Below are 21,729 nucleotides of genomic sequence, written 5' to 3'. Positions count from 1 at the left end.
TTAACCGACAACATAAATTCCATAGTTTTCCACATAAGTTTCTGAAGCTTTCCATTTCAGATTCGTGTGCGTCAACCTATGGATGCATAGATTATGGAACCCAAAAAAAATATAAGGTACCGCGGGGCAAGTGGGTAAATGGGGTAAGTGAAAACAAGTGATATATTTTACTGAATATGTGAATTAACATTTTAAACTCATGCGTAAACCTTTGAGGCCATTGAGAACATTACGATAGGTAAGAGATTTCTGAGATTTTTCAGCCATTATTGCGTAATAGAGCGAAAAATTGTTAACCTGTCAACTGTTACTCCGTAAGAAGTTGGCGGCGTACAATCTTATTTTAATATGTTCAGTGGAAAAAATTTCCTGTACCACTTCTTAGTTGTCCTCTGTGACAGTTTCAAACTGCAATAAAAAAAGTTTTAGAATTAATTCGACGTAGACCTAAAACTAACTAAATTTCAACACCGTCAATTTTCTTAATATGTGGGGCAAGTGAAAAGTTTATCATTAGAGATTAAATCTGTGTTTTCTCTTTAAGTAGCCATAACTAAACATGGTTCGCAATTATCATAGAAAAATATAACGTGCGGATAATTCAAGAAACACTATACTCAAGCGTTAAAAGCTATTAGAAATCATGGAACTTCTCTAAAAGTTGTTGCCAAACATTGCAATATTAATATGTCTACTTCGGGCAGCCAAATAAAAGGAAGACGTTGACTGAAAAGTTACAATATTAGAGAACACACGGAAATCTCGTGGAATGTCTATGTAAAGCTAGTTCAAAACATAAAAATGGGGTATAGGTATACACATAAAAAATATTCTAAATACGTTATTGAAGCATTCCGTTTGATTTCTCCCGAAGAGTTATCCGACGTCATACCCGACTTTCTCGAAAACAAATAACGAGCGGTGGAAATTATACAGAGCAGAAATGCAATTGCTGTCCTATAATGTAAGAACTAACATTGGAAATGTTGCAGTTATAATGTTGTCGAATGATTTCAACTAACATAGCTGAACAGAAGAAAATTCAAGTGAAAAGAATAACATTTTCTTTGTTTACATGTTACTTATGTTATTGTTCATTGGGAAGCCTTAGCAAATGTTAAAGCTTATAGAAATCGTGAATATAACTGTTTGTTTTTGAATTTATTGTTCAAAACGGTAAACTTTTCACTTGCCCCACTTTTGGTGCAAGTGAAAAGTAGGGAGACATTTTTCAAAAACTTTTTCTGTATATTTTTCTTCAATTTTTCATAAAAATCAATTTTACCATGCTGCTCATATTTGGTGGGAGTCAAGCTAAAAAATATACCCGACCTCATTTGTTTCAATTTAAAGTCTCTAGAATTTGAAGGATCTCAACTATGCGAATTTCATTACCCACTTGCCCCACGGTACCTTAACGAAATTGTTATCTTTAAAGGCAAAGACGTTTTAAGGCTCACCCAAATCTACGCGACTTTTTACGGCGACAGCGACAAAAAATCGTCGCGATTTCGTTGTTGTATCGCTGCAAGCACTCTTCCATGGAACCATCTTAACTGACACGACGCGAATCGCTGCGAAATCGCGTCGCTGTGGCTTAGACGCTCATCAAACAGTGCATGCAGCGAAACATCAGCGAGATCGCGGCGATTGTTTGTCGCTATCGCCGTAAAAAGTCGCTTAGATCTGGGGGAACCTTTAAACATTTTGTTAATAATTTTTTTTTTTTTTTTAAATTTCTTTATTAGTATCATTTTAAACATTACATTCATTTCTTATATCTAGGTGTTCTGTGTTATTTGACAACACTATCATCCTAATTTGGTAAAACAAATTTAAGATTTAATTAACATTTTGTTAACAACATATTACATTTCATTTGCCGTAGCAGTTCAGTTTTTTTTTACAGGTGAGTTGATTTCACCTGCTTATAAGAGAAAAAAAAACCGTTTTAATATACTTAACCTAACTTAACCTAAACATATAACGCATTAATCGTGGCAATAGAAGATTGTAACGATTTTTGCCTGAAATTATTAATGATTGTATTTGACATTTGTTCCAATGTTTCAACATTGGATATTCTATGTAACTCATTGGTACTATACCAGGGAGGAAGCCTCAGAATCATTTTCAAAATTTTATTTTGAATTCTCTGCAGAGCTTTCTTCCTGGTATTACAACAGCTAGTCCATATTGGTACAGCATACAACATGGCTGGCCTGAAAATTTGTTTGAATATCAACAGCTTGTTCTTAAGACAAAGTTTTGATTTTCTATTAATAAGGGGATAGAGACATTTTACATATTTATTACATTTGGCTTGAATGCCCTCAATGTGACTTTTGAAAGTTAAATTCTTATCTAGCATGAGCCCTAGATACTTAACTTCATCTGACCAATTTATTGGAACCCCTCTCATCGTGACAACATGTCTACTTGAAGGTTTCAAATAAAGAGCTTTTGGTTTATGTGGGAATATTATTAGTTGAGTTTTGGAAGCATTAGGAGAAATCTTCCATTTTTGCATGTATGAAGAAAAAATATCCAAACTTTTTTGCAATCGACTACAGATGACACGCAGGCTTCGTCCTTTGGCGGAGAGGCCTGTGTCATCCGCAAACAAAGATTTTTGACAGATGTGAAAATATTGTATAATATTGGTCCCAAAATGCTGCCTTGAGGAACACCAGCTCTTACAGGAAGTCTTTCAGATCTGGAGTTCTGATAATTAACCTGAAGTGTACGATTTGACAGATAACTTTGAATTATTCTAACAATGTATGTTGGAAAATTAAAGTTTTTTAATTTTACAATCAAACCTTCATGCCAAACACTGTCGAATGCTTTTTCTATGTCTAGAAGAGCAAGACCAGTAGAATAGCCTTCAGATTTGTTGGAACGGATCAAATTTGTTACACGTAAAAGTTGATGAGTGGTCGAATGTCCATGGCGGAATCCGAACTGTTCATTGGCAAAAATTGAATTTTCGTTGATGTGGGCCATCATTCTGTTCAAAATAACCTTTTCAAAAAGTTTACTGATGGAGGAAAGCAAACTAATTGGACGATAGCTAGAAGCTTCTGCAGGATTTTTGTCTGGTTTTAAAATTGGAACAACCTTAGCATTTTTCCATTTGTCAGGAAAATATGCTAATTGAAAACATTTGTTAAATATATCAACTAAAAATGATAAGCTACTTTCTGGAAGTTTCTTGATGAGGATGTAGAAAATTCCATCATCGCCAGGAGCTTTCATGTTTTTGAATTTTTTAATAATAGTTCTCACTTCTTCCAAATCAGTCTCCCAGGCATTTTCGAAAACGTTCTCTTGATTGAGAATATTTTCGAACTCCTGAGTAACTTCATTTTCAATTGGACTAGTAAGTCCTAAATTAAAATTGTGCGCACTTTCAAACTGCATAGCAAGTTTTTGAGCTTTTTCGCAATTAGTTAGTAATAATTTGTTTTCCTCTTTCAATGCCGGTATTGGCTTCTGAGGTTTTTTCAAGATTTTCGATAATTTCCAAAAGGGCTTAGAGCCAGGGTCCAATTGAGAAATTTTATTTTCAAAATTTTTGTTTCTTAATTGAGCAAAACGTTTCTTGATTTCTTTCTGCAAATCCTGCCATATAATTTTCATAGCAGGATCGCGAGTGCGTTGAAATTGCCTTCTCCTCACGTTTTTAAGACGGATCAAGAGTTTAAGATCATCGTCTATAATCACGGATTCAAATTTTACTTCACATTTTGGAATTGCAATGCTCCGGGCTTCAACAATGGAATTTGTTAAAGTTTCAAGAGCATTGTCAATATCAAGTTTAGTTTCTAAAGAAATGTTAACATCAAGATTGGAGTCAACATACGTTTTATATATATTCCAGTCGGCTCGTAAATAATTGAAAGTGGAGCTGATAGGATTGAGAATCGCTTCTTGGGATATTTGAAATGTAACAGGGACATGATCAGAATCAAAATCAGCATGAGTAATCAGTTGGCTACAAAGATGACTAGAGTCGGTTAAGACCAAATCAATCGTAGATGGATTTCTAGAAGAGGAAAAACATGTGGGGCTATCAGGGTATTGAATTGAGAAATATCCTGAAGAGCACTCATCAAATAAAATTCTGCCGTTGGAATTACTTTGAGAATTATTCCATGACCGATGTTTGGCATTAAAGTCACCAATGACAAAAAATTTTGACTTATTGCGAGTCAATTTACGCAAGTCAGTTTGGAGCAAATTAACTTGCTGCCCAGAGCATTGAAAAGGCAAATAGGCAGCTATGAAAGTATATTTACCAAACTGTGTTTCAACAGAAACACCTAAAGTTTCAAAAACTTTAGTTTCAAATGATGAATACAGTTGATGTTTTATACGCCTATGAATGATGATTGCAACTCCCCCACATGCCCCATCAAGTCGATCATTACGATAAACAAAAAAGTTAGGATCTCTTTTGAGTTTAGATCCAGGTTTTAAATACGTTTCGGTAATAACTGCTATATGCACGTTATTAACCGTAAGAAAATTAAACAGCTCGTCCTCTTTACCATTCAGAGAACGAGCATTCCAATTTAAAATATTTAAATTATTATTTGGATCCATTAGAAAAACGTAATCCAATAACAATTTGATTTGTAAATTTTACACCTACTTGGACTGCTTCAGTCATAGTGGTGGCTTTGAACATTGCATCAATCATTAGATTCAATTGTTCAGTTAGAAAATTAAAATCAGAGGCAGACATGTTATGTGATTTCCCATTGGAATTTCCGTTAGACGAAGAAGCGGAGTTACCTGTGGCGGTAGGGTTTTTTCCATTTGATTTGAAACAAGTAGAATGGGTACCCATGGATCGAACAGGGGAGGAGTTCGAATTTCCTGCTACGATATCGGCAAAGGATTTACCGTGGGTAGATACATTCGAAATAGAAAGATTCGAACGGCTATCCGACGGATTAAAATTAGTTTGTGAATGAGCATGATTATGATCTTCCTGATGGGTATGATTCATGATCAAGCGATCGTTAACTGAAAAATGAGCATTGTTCGATACTCTACCAGGCAAATTCCGGGAACGACCGTTATCGTAACGGATATTATCTTTCATCTGCCTGGCACGAGCCTCAATGACCTTTTTGCGTGAAGGACAATTCCAAAAATTGGACTTATGGTTAGCCCCGCAATTACAACATATGAATTTGGTGGTATCTTCCTTCACTGGACAGACGTCTTTGGCGTGAGAAGAACCTCCGCAAATCATGCATTTAGCATCCATGCGACAATTTTTTGTACCATGACCCCACTTTTGGCACCGACGGCACTGAGTGGGGTTCTGGTAATTTCCTCCAGGTTTCTGGAAATGTTCCCATGTCACACGGACATCAAACAAAAGTTTTGCTTTTTCTAAAGCTTTAATATTATTTAGTTCTTTTTTGTTAAAGTGAACTAAATAAAATTCTTGAGAAAGCCCTTTCCGAACAATGCCAGATTGGGTTCTCTTTTTCATAATGATTACTTGGACTGGGGAAAATCCAAGTAAATCATTTATTTCATTTTTGATCTCTTCAGGTGATTTATAGTCACTTGAGAGACCTTTCAAGACAACTTTGAACAAACGTTCAGTTTTGTCGTCATAAGTAAAAAACTTGTGCTTCTTCTCTTCAAGATGTTTGAGAAGAAGCTCACGATCTTTAAGAGTTTCCGGCAAAACGCGACAGTCTCCTTTCTTTGCGATTTGGAAGGAAACCTTGATTCCCCTAATGGAGTTCAAGATCTCCTGCCTAAATCCCCCAAATTCGGAACAACTGACCACGATAGGCGGCACTCTTTGCTTCCTCACTTGAATCAAAGAGCCTGGGCTAGAGGCTGCTTCGATTTGGTGTTCGGAAAATTTGTCTAGAGCATCGAACTGATTGCTCATTTCGATACAATTATTCATTTCACCCTTGGAAGAAAGTTCGCATTCCGGGGAAGCGTCCTTTCTTCCATTCTTGCCACGTGTAGTGACAGTTTTAAAACCCACTTTTTTGGAAGGAAGTAGTGAATTCAGAGATTCACCCTTCCTTTTGTTAGTTGTTGATACCATGTTTAGTTAATAAACGAAAGAAGACGTGACCTTCGAAAGGTTTTTTCCCAAGACGGTGTCCAAGAAGGATTACCACCGCTAGCTTTCGCCAACGGGTCCAACGAAAAATCGAAGGCACGGGTCCAAACAAGGATCGTAAAGGGATCAATAATAGAAAAAATAGTACTGAAAAGTACTGTTTTAGTAGCACTGAAAAGTACCGTTTTTAATTTTAGCACTGAAAAGTACTGTTTTTGTAGCACTGAAAAGTACTGTTTTATTGCTTTAGGTAGTTTTTAAGAAAACTTCCAAGAGCAGAGAGAATTCGTGTACGCACAGCACAAAGGTACGATGCGCACTGAACTTTTTTTTTTTTGTTAATAAATGAAGAATACTATCTGGTAACAATGTGGATTTGACATGACAAGCGCTCAAAACACTGGTGAAAACTAATTTGACTTTAAATCTTACTTCTTGAACTTTCAACGAAGTTTATTAAAGACAAGTATTACATTTCAACTTAAACTTACGAGTTAAATGTACATCATGCATCATTTGCTCACTTAAAAAAGGAGTATAGTGAACATAGAGGAGTACCGGTCTAATCAGCGTCCTTTTTTTTTTTTTTGTTAGGCACCCCGTGCATTTGGCCACTACTATGCCGATTATCATATCGTAACAGAATCTATTTATATCCTTAATGCTACTTCGCTCATACCGAGCAGGTAGAGGAGAGATCTACCGTTGGTCCAATCCATATCCATATAGCCGTAGTCCATTGGTGTGCGGTGGTTCATTTTGCCAAGTTTCCGTGTCGTGTGAGGCAACAGCCTACAAAGAGAATCAGTTTGTCTCAGTCACCATCCGATACTGACGGAGGATGGATGTGTTTTCCCAATACACGGTCCTTCGTGTGGCGTCTTCTCGTGACTGGACGGAGTTTTTTGTAAGGGAGGATTGGGAATCGAACCCATGACCATCCGCTTACGAAGCGAAAGCGTAACCTCGAGGCTACGTGACTCCCCTAAATCAGCGTCTTGTAGATGGCCAACTTCGTGCGATAACGCACTTTGCTCGATCGGCGGAGTCCAAAATAGGCACGATTTCCAGCAACGATGCGTCTCTGGGTTTCTCTGCTGGTGTCGTTGTCGGTCACCAGTGAGCCCAAGTACACGAATTCTTCGACAACCTCGATTTCATCACCGTCAATATGAACTCGAGGTGGGGGGCATGCCGTGTCTTCTCTTGAGCCCCTCGCTATCACGTACTTCGTCTTTGACACATTGATGTTCAGTCGATTTGCCTAGCTTCAGCCTTTAGTCGGATGTACGTATCAGCCATCGTCCCAAAGTTACGTACAATATCAATGTCGTCGGCGAAACCAAGTAGCTGGTATACGATTCTCGATTCTGAAAGTAACTTGGCAGAACTTTCAGAGAGCCCTAGAAGTTGAAATTCATCACTATGGTGGCAAACCACGTTTTTAGATTGTGTAGCACCCGAAGCCTAGCTTACGCGATGAAATGAATTAATGATTGTCATGAACCATGCTTGCTTTGTTATTGTATGCATATGATTGTAACATCTGAACCATGCTAATCTTCTCTATTTTGGGAACGGCACTTCCTATTAGTGGTCATTGGTGATGCCATATAGGCACAGGTATTTACGAGTTATTTTATATGTAGAAAGGCAGCCACTACACGAAACACTGCACCTGCTTTAGGTTTGAAGAAAAAATAATACCTAATTGATGTTTCCAGCAAGACTTACTTACGACAAAGTATAACCCATTGCACGAACAAATCTCGCGTAACAATTCTAAAGGGCCAATGATCAAATTGTAAACAAATCGGGTTTTGATACCATTCGATAGCATCTCCCAACACCCACAAACTATGCAAACACTGTCAACATAATCATAAAACTTACCGTTATAAACTCGGTTTTCAAAACGGCCAATAACCGCTTTTTTCCAAATCATTCATTGGTCCCCGCTCGAAAAGGCCAATGATTGGTTCTCGCTCCATCAAGAAGGCCTACAATCGGAAAATTTCGCAAACTGTCATTGGCCTTAGCATGGTGAGAGGCCAATGACTCTCTCTTGCTCATTCATTGAAAACCGAAAAGGCCTAGCCTTGGGCCAAGCACGCTAATAAAATTCTATTTTGGCCAATAAAAAAGGCCCATGCCTTGATGAAAATCGAAAATGGGCCAAGCATTTAAACTCATCTTTTTTTCCACATTTTTGTCAGTTTTCAGAATAAAATCAATTATTAGTGTGTAGTAACAGTAAATCGTCACTCAACTAGCAAGAAATCACATTGATTGATTTGAAATCTGAAAAATAGGAATTGAAAATGTGTTGAATGATATTCAAATCGAATTTTCTCAGAGTCAACGATCTGAGGATTGGCCCTTTTGAATTGTTACGCGAGAAATGTTGTATTAACATGATTTTGCTCCCAAACATTTCTGAATAATTTAATCAGAGTTCATTATGCACTGGTCTAGCTAACCGTAACGCAACTTATACATTGTCTTCATTGTACAGAGATCTCATCCGTCGAATTATGATACCCATTGAGCAAACTCCAAGCCATGGGTCTGATAGTTTGTTAAAGTTCCAATCCGAAACTGACTTTAAATGGCACACACTAGGGAGGACGACGGCGACGATCATGTTGGATACCCCGCAGGTAGTCGAAAGCCACGGTACGGTGAAGGGTTTATCTCGTTCTAATCCAAAACTGGTTTACAGCGAAAAATGGTGCTGCTGCTGCATCGCAGACGAAATAACATTTTTTCTCTTATGTTTACAACAACAAATCCTCACCAATACTGGCAAGCCCCCAGCAGCAGCATGACGGACATCTCATCGTCGTCGTCGTCGTCCCGTTGCTTGTCTGTGGCGAACGCGAACGAAAATACCATCTTTTTGTCAAAGACCATTCCCCCCTCCGTGCAGATGTGTTGCGGTTGGTGGGTTGCTTTCTTCTTCGTTTTCTCTTCGCGCTTTCTCGCGCGATGCAACACTGCGACTGGCTTGAATGTGTAATCAGTGCAAACACTACTCCTGAAGGGACCGAAGACCTCTCGTAAAATTGCAACTGGACTCCTCGCGCGTAGTTGGTAATAGGAAACCTTCCTTTTCTGTGGACAAAACTGAAGCGGACGGATGTTTGTAAACAATATATTGCAAAATTCAAAACAAAGCCAGGGCCAGGGCTGGTAGCGACTGAGTGTCTTAGAAAAAATGCACAGACCTCATAAGAGAAGAAACCGAACTGGTACCAAGAAGATAAATTTCTATGAGACATTTTTTATGGACACTTCTGTGGAGTTCAGAATCGTTGTTAGCAAGTGGGAGTCCTACGAAGAACTTAACATTCCACTATTGGCTGAAATTTGGATGACGAACTACAAATAACTTGAAATTTTGCCTATAAGGGAATTATTACATTGCAGTCATTTTACATAGAGTTTCAGAGGGTTGTTCAAAGACAAAAGTAAGTAACCGAAAGACTTTGTAATTTAATTCGTAAACGGTATGTTGTAGGTGGTTGGTCTGATCCACAAAGTTGTTCAATTTCAGAAGTCACACAAATTTGCAGAACAAACCCACTTTCCACGACTTGCCGTTTTCGAATTATATTAAAAAGTCTCTTGGTTACTTACTTTTGTCTTTGAACAACCCTCTGACACTCTATTTAAAATGACTGCAATGTAATAATTCCCTTACATTCAAAATTTCAAGTTATTCGTAGTTCGTCATCCAAATTTCAGCCAATTTGGACTATCAGAAGCTGAAATACAGCACCCTAAACTTGGGCATTTTGTATTGAAAAACAGCATTTGGTTACTAACTTAGGTCACTGATTGTAGGCTACAGCACTCACTATCGACATCAGCGTCAATCTCAACGTTTCCAATGGCCACACCTGATATCTCGGATGTATGGTCTACAGCTGATCGGTACATGTTGATCGGTAACTAGATTAAACTCAAAAAGGATGATTACTTCGATCTTCAACACCCCCTCTTAACCAGTCTATCCTAAAAAATGTACTCTACTCTACAGAATCGAACATTGTTGACGACGATCTCTTTAATTGGGTTTATAAGCTGGAATACCAAAACCATTTCCGGTTCGACGTACCGTAATTCGGGGTGTAGTTGATCAGTGGGGAGAAGTTGATCATTCACGTACCCACATGTATAAACTGGCAAGAGATCTATGATTCGGTTTCAATTAGCACAATATTTATGACGTCGTATTACCTGATGGCTGCCCTTGATGTTCCTAAGTTCGGTTTGACATTCAAGATAATTATACCATGGGAAAACAGATTTTTTATGGAATGTTTGATGAACTGTTGAAGGGTTCTTCTCCAAACAATCGACTATCGACAAGGCTCTATAAATACTACATTTAAATAAATTGTTTCATACATTGCAGATATATTCTGTAAATCCAGTTTTGAATTTGCATTGTGGATAAACAATCATTTTCTGAGTAAAAAATGTACTTTTTTGTGCGCAAGTTGCTAATTTCAAAGAAAATTGCATACCTTTAGGCGTTTAATGTGATATGTTCCATAATTTCCAACATTCAAATTAAAAATTGACCGATATATCATTAAGTTGTAAGCTTTTTGAGGATTGATCCAGATTCAGTGACCCCAAATTTAGTGAAAAGCATATCTCTTTATTTTAGGAAACTTAACGCAATAATTGATCAACTTCACCCCGGAATCAAAAACTTCACTTTTTGATTTAAAATAAATGATTTTGTTATTAAGTGAACATTTCGTCGAAATTTCGTTTGTATAATTTGATACCTATCCAACCAGTACATGTTTTAAAAATATTTGGATAATAATACATGCATTCTACTAGGAGTTACAGAAGAGAATTGCTCGAAAGTGATCAACTTCACCCCATTTTACGGTATCCATTTTGGCTTCTTGTCATTCGGTGGTCTTTTAACGTGATCATACCTGTATGCTCGAATTGTCGGATAACCCTTTCATAACTTTCATGCGTGTTGATTCGTCATCTTGAGAATTATTTCCAGGGAACACCAAAACCACATCCGGATGAGGGCACGTTACTTCCAAGCGTTTCGCAGACCTGTCCAAGGGAAAATCGTTGCTGCTCTCGATCTTGATGCAAGTAAAACGCAACTGGAACGTCTTGAGGAGACTCATCAGTTGATTGACGTTGATTTTCATTCGTCGCTACACCGTCGGAACTTCCATGGTCTTCTTCGAAAATATCCCCCTCTTGCGCAAGTTTCCAGCATCAACTAGATTCATTCTGTCATCAGGAACCATATCCATCGGCGCTTGATCTTTCATTGAATGGTCTAGCTACCGGTTCCAAGAACTAGCGTTACAGTACAGTACGTTGTCTGTTGTACACGTGACTCCCCGGCTGCTGGTTCCATAAATTCGTCCTTTATGCCATGCAATTAACGGTTGATTGTCCTTCGCCACAGAAAGAACAGCAGGTTGCTTCTATTTCTCAAAGGAAACAAAATATTCCTGCCGATTCAGGTGATAACTAGCACCGGAGTCTAGCTTGAAGGTAACTGTTCTTTGGCTACTGCTATCCGTCGACTTAAAGCTCATGGACGCAAGCTTTTCTATTGGCCGCCACATTCGCTTCCGCTGGTAGTTCGCTTCTGCAGTTTTTCGCTTTATGGCTCTTTTTCTTACATCGATGACATCGTCCCAGGAATTTATCGCTTCGTTCTTCATACAGCTTCACAAACAGCTCCTTCTGATATACCTCGGTTATTCGATCGGATTTCATTTCTTCCACTAACAATCTCTCTATGACGACATCCAGGGTCAGGTTTTCCTCTCCCAAGTTTTCCAACGCTGTAACCAAAGGATCGTAGCTTTCCGGAAGGATAACGAATAGCGACATCAGATCACTTTCTTGAAGTTTCGCTCCTGCCAATTTGAGTTTCTGGATCAGCTCGTCAAAAATCTTAGTCCTTGATCGATGCATCTTCTGCCATCTTGATCTTTACAAGTTGCTTGCGTATCAGCGTCTGTGAGGAAACCGACTTCTTGGTGTAGATTCCCTCCAAAGTGGTCCAGATGTCCTTCGCTGTTTCTTTCTCCCGGATAACATCCAACAAGTCGTCGTGGATAGATGAAATTATCAGGTTCACAGCCTTCCACGTCCATTTCTTGAAATTGCAGAAGCTCGGCTTCGACGCTTAGCACATCCTTATTGACCGCGTCCAGTAATTCGACCGACTTCAGTAACTTCTCAACTTAAAATTTCCAGTTCTCGAGTCCAGCATTGGTGAACTGCGGAATCCCGTGTACAAATTCTCTGCGCATAGGGTCCTTAACCTCTTGAAGTAGTGATTGAGAGGCAGTGGTCAAACAAGGAACTTCTTATATTTAGGTCTTTACAGGACGAAGGGATGATTGAGAATAAACATAATTTTGACTTGTTAGTCTGTCTAAACAATTGGGTAACTAGGGGGAGATGTGTTGATCGGTAACTAGATTAAACTCAAAAAGGGTGATTACTTCGATCTACTCCGAGCTACATGGCCAATTCATTCTTCTTGCTCGCTTGGAGAATTTTTGATTTCACCCAATCTGCCGTCCACATGATACCTGATACGTCCATTCCCATGATTATAGGCTCGCATCTCGTAGGCAGCCTCATCATGAGGATCTACGACATGCGTTCGTCGTTAAGCAGGAAGCCAATTTCATGTAGCTTCGAGTTCCAGTCTCGACAGCTTCCACAGGAGACTAATCTTGCGATACTTTCCACTGCCCTGGAAGGCCGTTGGGAGACTGTGCCAAGCGTGTATGGCCGTTCATGCGTTCTGCACAAAGCTGTAATTATACTTCTCGATACTGAGGCAAATTGCCGCCAAAGCACTATACAAAAAGTCCTCGTTAATCTGCACATCGTCCGGTGGTTTGGCGGCTCGCCAAGTTCCCTCCTTGATCATTACCATCCGCATTCCGAACGCTCATGCTGCGTAGTCCTCTCGATGTTTCAGCTTTCTCAGGGAATGATGGGAAGCGCTACTGGACGGAGTCCGCAAATCACACGCTCTTGCTTTTTCCCTTTGGCCGCCGGAGCCGAAGACTTGAGCTGGATCGCTTGTTCGTTCTCCATTCCCAACCGGAACACCATCTGGAATTGGTGGTAATCCGTTTCTCGTTCTTCTCACGGACATGCTTCAGAATTGCCTGAAGGCTTCTTGCGAAAGAAATTTCACTTTTCGACTGATTGCTGTTTACACCAGTTGCAAACAGCTATACTTGGCCCATAACCTGATAGAGTGAAAGCGTCTGAACAAGTAAACAATCTAGCAACGAATGATTTATAGACTCAACGATAAATACAACGTTTACTACGTTGACACACGCTGTTGTTAGAATGCATCCAGATATTGCTCACACATTATCTTGTTCTACAGATATATTGACTGCAAATCCTTCAGTGAACCATTTAAAAATTTCCTATTATTTTTCTTAATTTCCCTACATTTCATGTGAATTTCTACTTATCTTTTCAAAAATTTCTTAAGGAAATATTTTAGCGGTTCTTGCAAGAACTGTTCTACGATCTCTTGCAAAAGTTTTTCTGTAATTCTTTTATGTACCATTTATAAACAAAAATCGCACTAATTCTAGAATCAATTCCGAAAAGAATCATATCATTCTCATAATTATCATGGTTGAATTTTTCAATCTACACTTCTTGACAGCTTGAGTAATAATAATCTGTCCCAAAGGCATGGCCTGCTCAGTGTGATGCTAAACTACCACAGTCATGGGTTAATAATTCCTCCTGAATTTCCTAACCATATTTCTACGGAAATCTTATTATAATTCCTTCTGGATTTACTACAGAAATTGTTCTAGTTTTAGTGCGTTTTTCGCGCTCTGGTTCAGAATTGGAACCAAATTTTCATACACAGTTTTTGGATAAAGGTCAATTATGCAATTAAATTTTGATCATATTGCCAGAAACGAAATCCCACTGTGCTAATATTTCTATTATCCAATGTTACTAAATCAAGCATGATTTTTCAAATCGGCGTATCTAACACTCGGATGGTTTCGAGAAAAATGCGATGCAAAATATTGTAAAGCATTTTAAATCCTGTTTAAAATGTTTTGCATTTTTTCTATTGCGATGTCTACTATAAGTTGAAAAAAAGAACACTGTTTCTAACCACTATTAAACAAATCCGATTTGTTTTGAATTTAATTGAAAAACAGGTAAAATTAGAGAATAAACCCTTTTGCTTTGTGCTGCTCACATACACCATGGATGATTCGTCGATACCATACCTTGATTGATACATACACCTTGCTTGATGCGTCGGTTTGACAGTTCGTTTTGCACATCCGTCACGTCATATACACCAGTATTGTTTTGAAGTTGCACATACACCGGTTTACAAATTCCCATAAAACTTATTAAACTTAGTCAATTCGTCAGTTTCAACTTTCAACGACAACGAATATTAGTTTCCGAATGTTTCCAATTTCAACTCGACTAAGAGGAGCACCGGACGGAGCCGTAAATAACAAAAGCAGGAGGAGAACAGTTCTTGTGCGAAATTTGGTGAGAAATATTGTCTTAAACCGAATACTGATGATGTTCCACATCAGTTTGCCGACCCGTCAGCTCGCTCAACTGTGGAAATCCAATTCTCTCGATTTCCAACATGTTTAGTGATTTGGAAACAGTATGACGTATCTGGTGTTCGAAATTTTATGTTTTGATTCTACATATAGGTCGCTTTACTATGAGCATATGTACGGTGTATGTGCTAGCATGAAAAATGTTGACAGTTGAGTCGCTTTGCAAACGAAGGGTGTATGTAGCCAAATTAAAAACACTGAGTAAAGTGCACATAGGGCATAATTTTAATTTATTTCTAAAAATCAAAAAATGGATGTAGGAATACTTTCAAGCCAAACTTTTCAATCCGACGTATCTGCAAAAATAAACAAATCGAGATTTGCTTTGCATGGGCTTGACAAACGCATAATCTACCTATTGTGTCTATAAAAGTATTCCTACATCCATTTTTTGATTTTTAGAAATAAATTAAAATTATGCCCTATGTGCACTTTACTCAGTGTTTTTAATTTGGCTACATACACCCTTCGTTTGCAAAGCGACTCAACTGTCAACATTTTTCATGCTAGCACATACACCGTACATATGCTCATAGTAAAGCGACCTATATGTAGAATCAAAACATAAAATTTCGAACACCAGATACGTCATACTGTTTCCAAATCACTAAACATGTTGGAAATCGAGAGAATTGGATTTCCACAGTTGAGCGAGCTGACGGGTCGGCAAACTGATGTGGAACATCATCAGTATTCGGTTTAAGACAATATTTCTCACCAAATTTCGCACAAGAACTGTTCTCCTCCTGCTTTTGTTATTTACGGCTCCGTCCGGTGCTCCTCTTAGTCGAGTTGAAATTGGAAACATTCGGAAACTAATATTCGTTGTCGTTGAAAGTTGAAACTGACGAATTGACTAAGTTTAATAAGTTTTATGGGAATTTGTAAACCGGTGTATGTGCAACTTCAAAACAATACTGGTGTATATGACGTGACGGATGTGCAAAACGAACTGTCAAACCGACGCATCAAGCAAGGTGTATGTATCAATCAAGGTATGGTATCGACGAATCATCCATGGTGTATGTGAGCAGCACAAAGCAAAAGGGTTTATTCTCTAATTTTACCTGTTTTTCAATTAAATTCAAAACAAATCGGATTTGTTTAATAGTGGTTAGAAACAGTGTTCTTTTTTTCAACTTATAGTAGACATCGCAATAGAAAAAATGCAAAACATTTTAAACAGGATTTAAAATGCTTTACAATATTTTGCATCGCATTTTTCTCGAAACCATCCGAGTGTTAGATACGCCGATTTGAAAAATCATGCTTGCTTTTATAGACACAATAGGTAGATTATGCGTTTGTCAAGCCCATGCAAAGCAAATCTCGATTTGTTTATTTTTGCAGATACGTCGGATTGAAAAGTTTGGCTTGAAATATTGAAAAACATATCAAGTCTCTCAGCTACCAGCCCTGCTATCGAAGTGACAGCTCCGGGAAGCATCGTAGCAAGCCAGAGAAAAGCCACCACAAAGCTTTCATTGATCAACGCAGAGAATGGAAAAAGTTGCCGTTTTCACGCGGCGGTAATGACGACGATTGCATGCCCCCCATTCCCCTTCCACATCCAACTCGGGCGATTAATTCTCATGATGAATCGCCAGGAGAAATTAAAATCCGCGGGGCTGATGATGCTTCTGTGAGTTCAAAACACCCCCCAGAGGAGATCATCCTTATGCTCGAGTCGTTCGCTCTCTTTCCCACTCATTATGTCAAAATGTGTGCATTTTTACCCGATGAAAACAGAAACGGAGTGAATGACAGCGCCTGCTGCTGCTGCTGCACTTTCATACGCACTTTTCCCGTCCGATTCCGACTTCGATATCCAGTCCAAGGTGCTTTTTCTCACTCTGATCGCAGCCACCCGAAAAGTAAATTTTTTAAACTGCTCCTGTTTGTCGATGAGGGGGCGCGCTGCAGGCGGCGACCTTCCCGCTTTCTCCTCCTTCCGTCCGTTCCTTTCTCACTCACTCACACACACCTTTCGGTTTTTCGGCTGCTTGCTACTCCTTTTCGAAGGTAAAAAATCTCTCGGAAAAACACTTTTGGGCACGGTTCCCGCACTGAATCCAACTTCCTCCGACGTATTCCATAGCGACCGACCGTCCGGCGATCGGTTGGTGCAGATTTCCGGCGGAAAAACACGCAAAATTCGTCCCGAAAACCGCAGTTATTTATTTACGCGAAAGTTTTCCTTTTTCTCCACTAGCGCACGCAGAGAACAGCGACACACGAAGACGTTAAAAACGCGACGACGACGTCCAGAAATGTCTGAAAACTAACACAAACAAACGTGCGAAACGTCTGAAGATGCAGTGTGGCTAGATGTAGGGAAAACACTGACAGTACTTTAAATATATTGAAGTTTACCCCTTCTTCAGTTTTTAATTGACATATTAAACACTATATTCAACATTATAACTTAAAAAAAAACCCATTTTAACTTTTTAATTGAATAATTTTACGGTCATCTGACAGTTTCATCGTGGTGTCCTCAATTTTTTGCAATTATCAATCAGTTCCAATAAATCAAAATCAATTTGGCATCACTTCCTATTCACATCTTGTCAAAAAAATTGTGCATCTGTTGAAGCGAGAGCGCAACAGTGTGCCGCCAGCCGTCACTTTCACGCACACGACCGCAAAGTACTTCCCGCGGCGCGAAGGCTAGAGCTGTGCGATTCGCGGTCCTGTTATCCCTTTCGACTAAATTCAGGCGTTTGCTAGTGCTTTTTCGAGCAGTTTTTGACGAGCAATATTCACATAGTGGCTTTCAAATTTGCCGTTGCCATCGCAGGGAACCGGATCCTATTCTTGACACTTTCGATTCACTTCGGCAAGGTTTTTTTTTAAAGCAACTGCCCTCATGCTTGTCCACAAAAGGTATATAATATTCAAACAAACGGACCCATATTTTAAGAATGGACTGAAACACTACAACAGCAATTTATCCGTGAGACGAAAGAAGGTATAAGTGAAAGCATACGTTTTGGCGTTTCTTTCGGAACCGTCGGAATAACTCAAGCATGTGCTAGAAAAATGACGTAAGTCGCATGATCGATTTCTCTTCATCGATTCTCTCTTCTGTGAATAAAGGTGACAAGATGTAAGTTTGTTGGCAAGTTTGTTGGCTCAAATTCATATGCATACAAGGCATACAACACATCAATTTATTAATAAACTATCAAATTGTCTATTTATTTTAAAATACTTTGCCAATAATGAAAGTCATAGATGTCATCTATTATTCGACGGTTTCTATTTAAACTTTCTTTCAATTCAAGGGCCCAGCTAGCCGTAGCGGTAATCTAGTGTAGGTATCGATTAGCTGTGTGGTGGCTGCACCTCTTGATTTATTTGAAGCGTTATCGAGGGTCCAAAAGGTACGATCTTAACGAAATGCATAAGAATGCCAACAAACCGTCCCCTTAATGCTACAACTGGATAGCTCGGAATTTTGATTTTCTGAGTTCAATAGTGAACTAACAAATTTATATCTCTGAAACAGTTGTATATAATCCCTCTAGCACTAAACCGAATAGCGTCCACCGCTTGGTGGTACAGCGACATCTAGTAAGATCAACATGAGGGTCGTCGAATGCCGCGTGTCGAGGATCTTTTCGTAAAGGAAATTTTCTCAACTTCCCAGTGGCTGAAGCCCGGTGCGGAGTTTAATTTAGGGGCCCTCAATATTAAGGTGAATGCCGCACAGTGACCCGAAGCTTATCAAGAGTAAAAAAATGAAGTTTGCAAACTATTTTCCTGATAATTTTTCTGGCTTTTTCAGAAGGTACCGTAATCCGGGGGCAAATTTATCACTATTGTACAACTTTTTGTTCTGTTATCCTTCGGACCGTAAAACGGGAACCGTAATCCGGGGTATCATTGATCAGCGGGGTAACATTGATCGGAATGACCCATCTCCTAAAAAGTTCGTACCGCCATTTATCGATCGCCATTTATTGATGAAACATTTCCAAATCATGAATGGTGCTCCTCTTTCTTATATTCATTAGCTAATGAAAGCGAAGATTTTTGCGTAAATTGCGTTTACCTTATGCGTAAATTTGTCAACTTTTCGAAATAATTATTAACACTACCGAACATTCATGTCTTACATAAGTTCTGTAAACGATATGAGCAAGGAAAATGCGATTCTCACTAAAAATGGCATCGCTGAAAACGATTCCGTTATCAAATCTTTCATAAGTATGCTCTATTAGGCAACATTAACGAATTACTATTAAGAATATAGAATTCCCTAAGGAAATTGCCTACCTTTAGGCGTTTTCCGTAGTTCAAGGTGTTTTTAATTTTAAAATAACTTAAAAAGTAAATGTCTTGTAAGCGTTTGGCCTTCATATTCGGCTTCGGGGGCCATGATTTAAGTAAGTAACGACATTTTCAATATAACCGAAAATTGTTTACATAGGTGATCAATCATATCAGCTAAATTAAAAAATCGCTTAACACACTTTTTTAAACATGCTTAAATCTTTCGATAAACAAAATACAGTATATCGTCTCGAGCTATGGGTGGTAGTACTTGTTTTAAAAATATAAAATTTGCATCATTTGCATTTTCAAACGAAATATTGAAGAAACATTCAGAAAAATGATCAATGTTACCCCGGATTACGGTAACTTTGATAGTGCGAGACCCACAACATATTAAACGAAATAACGAAGTTTCTGTTAATCAGTTAAGCAAAATGAATGCAAAAGTAAAGAGTGTTAGTATGACACTTCATGTCAAAGCTATTTTCGTTGGAATCAAGTGCAATTTAGGATTTATATGTAAATATAGAAAATTTATAAGATCTAGCATTTTTGCAACGCTTACAAACAATCTGTTCTACGATCACTATTTGATGAAGTAATAATGAGTTCGTCACTTACGCTTGACAGCCTAGTTATAGTAGAACATGAATTCGGTCTCAAATCTCTTAGAGAAACCCATTTTTATAAACTGGAACCATTTTTGTAATATAAGTCAGAAATTTCCATATAGCGTTAAACGCCGTTAGCGTTAAATATATGCAACACCCTATAAATGTTCCTTAATTCATTCAATTTTGTTCGATTTATACTCCATTATCAAAGTTATCCTTAAAACAGAAAACTGACTTTCGATTACATGGAAAATTATATACCATTCAAAATACTTCTTTTGGCAATCTATCAAGTGCAATCGATAGTTAGGATACCAGTACCGTAAAACGGGGTAACTTTCGATAGTTTTTTCGAAGGAAACTTGAATATTTATGCATGCTGTTTCAAAGAATTATAATTTATATTTTTAAAACAAGTACTGGCATACTAACTATCGATTGCAGATTGATTGCCAAAAGATTTATTCTTAATGGATATATAATTTTCCATATAATCGAAAGTAGGTTCTCTGTTTTGGGGTAGGTAACTTTGATAGTGGAGTATAAATCGAACAAAGTTGAATGGATTACGGAACATTTATAGGGCGTTGCATACCTCTAGGCGTTTAACGCTATATGGAAATTTCTTACTTAGATTATAAAAATGGGCCTAGTTTGTAAAAATGGTTTTCGCTAAGAGATTTGAATCCGAATTCATGTTCTACTATAACTAACTAGGTTGTCAAAAATAAGTGGCGAACTCATTATGACTTCATCAAATAATGATCGTAGAACAGATTGTTTGTAAGTGTTTTAAAAATGCTAAAATCTAACAAATTTTTAATATTTGAATATAAATCCGTTTTACGGTACGTCCACTCTCTGTAGGTGCATACAATAATCTGAATTTATTATTTCCAAATCTAATCTAAGCCTACTAATACACAACGATAGCACATCTCCTTTTTCTTATAATATTAAAATAGCAAATACATAACAGGTTATAACATGGTTCAAAAGTTCATAAAATAATATTATTATAATTTAAACATCAATAGTTCATTGCCCAAATCCGCAAATCAGTCATCAGAAGAGAATCCTTGGAATTCAGGTTCATCATCATCCGAAGGTAGGATTGTTGAATCCTTCGTCATCGCTGGGCTTGAGTCATTAAAAGTAGGGTTGTTATAGTCTTCACAATTGAATGTTGTGGCTGATATGGAAGGGTTAACCTTTTTCAAATGTGCAATGTTTCTTTCGTATGTTACTCCTGTTTTTTGATCTTCTACTATAGAGCTCGGGCTCCTGTACGTTTTGTCACTTTATATTTCGATCTCCGCCGAACAACTGGGTCAGATTTAGCCTTCAAGGTCCTCCGATCTCAATTCCGGAAGACGAGAAAATGGTTCGTGGATGCGGAGAGAATCCCGGATGACCACCCACTCAGGAATTGCATCAGATCCGGAACATGGCCCTCTGCGGCGAAAATATCCAGGCTGTCGGTGATGTATGGCATCTCCTGCCATTAACAAAATGCTTTGATATCCCTGACTATCTTGATCCGACGATACGCCGACAAACATCACTCTATAGGGAGGAAAAAGGTGTTGGAGCATATTGAAATGAAGCCAACCCAACCGATCCCGTCGCAGTCAGTTCTGGAATCCTATCTTGAGCGAGAACCTACAAATTGGCGGGAGTTCCTCCAACGAATCAACGAGCACGGACTAGATCCAGAACAATTGGTAATCGCCCTCAGAGCCCAGGAGAGAGAGATCAAGGAGAAGGGGAGATTCTTTGCCATGATGGCATGGGAGCTACGAGAGTATTTCGTGGTGACCGAACACCTCATCAAGACCCATTTTGTTCCGTTATTTCACGGGCTTACGATGGCCGACGACCACAACTCTGTCATCGAGAAAATGCTTCTAGCATCAGACGCTCAGAATCCAGATGACCCCAGGCCAAGTAAACTACGCTAATCACTTGGATTATTCAAAATGGAACAACCACCAGCGCGGCGAGGCTAACGATCCAGTATTCCGGGTCATGGGGCAATTCCTGGGCCTCCCAAATCTTTTTG

At 38.6% G+C, this 21,729-nt stretch overlaps 1 protein-coding gene across 2 annotated transcripts in view; it reads right to left on the bottom strand.

The window, feature by feature from the left end:
* The window catches only part of LOC5574996 (protein wings apart-like), a 61,791-nt gene extending 44,773 nt beyond the window's left edge, over window positions 1-17,018 (bottom strand). The window contains exon 1 of one of the 2 annotated variants that reach the window (XM_021841905.1): window positions 16,509-17,018. The gene's annotated coding sequence lies outside the window, so the exon portion shown is untranslated. The remainder of the gene's footprint in view (window positions 1-16,508) is intronic. The other variant, XM_021841909.1, reaches the window with a different exon arrangement.
* Window positions 17,019-21,729: the final 4,711 nt, after the last annotated feature.

This window comes from Aedes aegypti, chromosome 1 (genome assembly GCF_002204515.2).
Source record: "Aedes aegypti strain LVP_AGWG chromosome 1, AaegL5.0 Primary Assembly, whole genome shotgun sequence".
Classification (NCBI taxonomy): domain Eukaryota; kingdom Metazoa; phylum Arthropoda; class Insecta; order Diptera; family Culicidae; genus Aedes; species Aedes aegypti.
The sequence above is the reverse complement of the archived record's forward strand: the minus strand, read 5'-3'. Positions and strand labels throughout refer to the sequence as shown.